This window comes from Maylandia zebra, linkage group LG14, assembly GCF_041146795.1.
Source record: "Maylandia zebra isolate NMK-2024a linkage group LG14, Mzebra_GT3a, whole genome shotgun sequence".
Taxonomy (NCBI): Eukaryota; Metazoa; Chordata; class Actinopteri; order Cichliformes; family Cichlidae; genus Maylandia; species Maylandia zebra.
The window spans coordinates 14491257-14494783 of NC_135180.1; positions in this window are offsets into that span (position 1 = coordinate 14491257).

Here is a 3527-nt window from a genome sequence, read left to right on the forward strand (position 1 = left end):
ACTAACACACACAAATTATCTGGATTACATCTGCAGTGACATGTTTGCAACAGCCTACACACATATAAAAAAATAAAAAATAAAACCAGATCGACTGTGCCTTTGGGTGTGCCTAACAGCAAAGCCCAGCCTCAGTGTACTAGGAGATTTATTAGAGGCTCCAAAACTACAGTATGTGGGGGTTACAGATATACATGAGTCAGCATATCTGTGTGTGTGTGTGTGTGTGTGTGTGTGTGTGTGTGTGTGTGTGTGTGTGTGTGTGTGTGTGTGTGTGTGTGTGTTATTTTTTTAATGGCTCAGTCACACAAGAGTGAAAATAGGATGGCAACCTGCTTGCAAGTAGGAAGGATCAGTGTTTCAATGTTTTGTTGTTGTTGTTGTCAGAGCAACTGCAAGTAGTTGTAGTAGTTGTGATACTCAACTGTTCAGCCAGAGGCTGAGTATACAACATCCTCAACCTCTGGGCATCCAACTTCATTTGTGGGGCACTCGCAACATGCAGTTTCCACAGATTTATCACAGTTAATCACTGTATTGTCACAAACAGATTGCATGTTATGGCCAACTCAGTTATGAATGCACAAATTGCTGATTATTTTCAGCGTGGTTTCACAAATGATGAAATCCTTGTGTTATTAGCTGAATCACATGGCCCTACTATCAGCAAACGTACTCTCGAAAGCGCCAATTGCTTAATGCCGTTTTGATGCATCAAAGTTGCTTTGAAAGTGACAGTCACAGACCTGGACCCCATCTTTGAAGCAATGATTACAAAGGCAGCAAGATCACAAGCTCATTGCATATGGTCATAGTATTTTTTTTTTCTGTGGTCTCCAGCTAGTAGTTCCGGTAGACAGTTTATTTAGTATGCATATATAGCTTGGAGTTTAAAACTTTAAAGTTTGAGAGGTGAAACGATAGAAGCAGGATGCACACTAGAGCATGGTCATATGTGTTCTGTGCAAGAATTTTGCTGTATTTTTGAAATGAACAGTAAATCAATTTGAAACATATTTTACTAACAGGTAAATCCATACCCCGCTTTCATTTACTCCTTTGTGCCATAAGGCTTCACTGGTGAAAAAACATATATACATCAATGAACCACACTGTTGCACAGGTTATACAGCTATACAGACTAATAGAGGATATCACTTGTAACAGTCTCTGGAGAGACTTTCCTGCGAGGGCCAGGTTTATGGTCCCTCAGAAGTAGTTCCTAAGATGTTGTGCAGACATCAAAAATCAAACGTGTTTATAGTTGTTTCAAAGAGCCACACAGGAAGGGAGCCACAGAGGAAAAGGGGACGATAAGTTCTTTAAAAAAAAAAAAGGGATAACTGCACACATTTTCAGTAATTTCTTTAGGGAGTCACTGATAGTTTCACTTTGGATTATACACATGAAAAGTGTAGTTGAAAAACTATTGCAAGAAAGATATAGAAAGAGGACTAGAATTTCTTACAACCACCTTAACTCTGTAGAGCCAGCCAATCACAGCATGGAGTCTGTGCAAATGCCAGATCATATGTCTTTAAAAAAAAAGTTAATACTCCTTAGCAGCACCATAACATTGTAGATCTGTATCTGTAACTATTTTTATCTCAGATTGTGGTTTAAAAATATGATATCCGTGACATTTTTGTACACACTTTGTTTAATTCCCTGATGTAACAGATTCAGACCTCCTCGGGGAGAATAACCTTTGAAAATGGTCACGTTTTTAGATGCATATTATGCTGTCATAGATAATAGTGGAACACTACTTAATATATTTAGATTATTAAAAGAGATCAAAATTATTGATAGTTATAAGTTATATTTGAATAATATTACAGGGCACAATGCAGAACCTTGCAGACTATGCAGCACTATGGGAGACACTATTTTATACTGAAAACAGTCTTATAGTCTATTTATCAACCTGGCATTATATCTTACTGTAAAAACAAGTAAAATAGATTTTCTTATAGTAATTCTGCACCATGTTGGCCTAACTGGAAAAGGTGTGGTTAAAAATACAAAGTGTATCACCACAAATGAATCTTTGGCAATTAAGATTAACAGCAAGCATGAAAGTCACCAAAAGTCACTGGCACTGGGATGATAACAAGCAGGAATCATGACAGAGGTGTTTGTATACATGTTAATCCTTTCTTCATCATGGTGTGGTTCGCTGATATTTTACTAATACTTTTGGGACAACAGCAAATATTCTAAACTGGTCTTTGGATACTCCAATTGTGACAGCGTGAGAATCACAGTGCTGTTATTTGAATTTAGGACAGGTGTTTGTTAGTTTACTCGTCTGTGGACAGATTTAGTCCAAATGATAGAATCACAACCACGAAGTAACAAAATTCAAAGAGAAGCAACTGACATCAAAGTGAAAAGATTAAAGGCAGTTGTGCTCTCTACAACTGCTCATCTGTTGAGTGTGCACTGAAATGTCTTTGGACAGCTTTAGCCCCTCTGTCGCTTGAAGGCAAAATCTCACCTGCACCATCGAAAAGCATCATGAACATTATTTATTTTTATTCAGTCAAATTTATTTCTTCCATTCATTAATTTTGGATTTCATTTTCATTCATTTGCTGTTGTATTTTATTATTGTTATCAAGTGATAACCAAAACCCAAGCATCTGGTAACAGGAAGAGACCTCTGGTAGAATCAAGCTTAGGGAAGGCCATGGATCTATTGTGATAATCTGGGGGAGGGGAAAGAGAAGAATTAAAAGGAATAAAAGGCGTAGAAAGATAAAAATAAAACACAAAATGTGGAGGAAAGAAGAACCACAGGTTAGCTTTCACTCTCAGAGCAAAATATGACAATATGATTGCAAAAATTTGTCGAAATTGGAGGTCCTAAATTTGTTATAACATAGTAGAGAGGCTCCTTTGCTGTCCACATTTAAAACACATCTTAAAACTCATGTTTATTCTTTGGCTTTTGGCCTAAATGAGACTCAGTTTTCTTTTAGTATTTCTCTTAGTTTTTATAAAAACATACTTTTTTGTTTTATTTGGTTTTTATTTATATTTTATGTGTTTTTATTATTTAATTCCAATGCACAGCACTTTGTGTCAGCTGTGGTTGTTTTAAAGTGCTTTATAAATAAAGATGATGATGATGATGATGATAGTTGGGAACTTAAGAGCCTAGAAAAACACTAATTTTCAAGGGGATAGGAGGGGGGCAATATTATTGTATTTTTTAAATGTTGCTGCAATTTAAAATGCAGTGTAAAAAATGACTAAACCCTTGTAGAGTTAATTTGCATTTTGCAGTGTGGGAAGTCACTTAATGATTCAACTCATGCACCTTGCATGAGTTGAAAATAAAGATTTGAAAATAAAGACACCAATAAAGAAAAAGTTTGTCATTAAAGTGAAATTGTATTGGAACATGCTGGGAGCTCATAGTGGCAATCACTGAGGCAGAGAGATGATCATGGGTTCCAATGCAATTTCCTGTGTACAACACAGTTCTAAGAAATGATGCTGAGCAGCAACAAAGTACACAG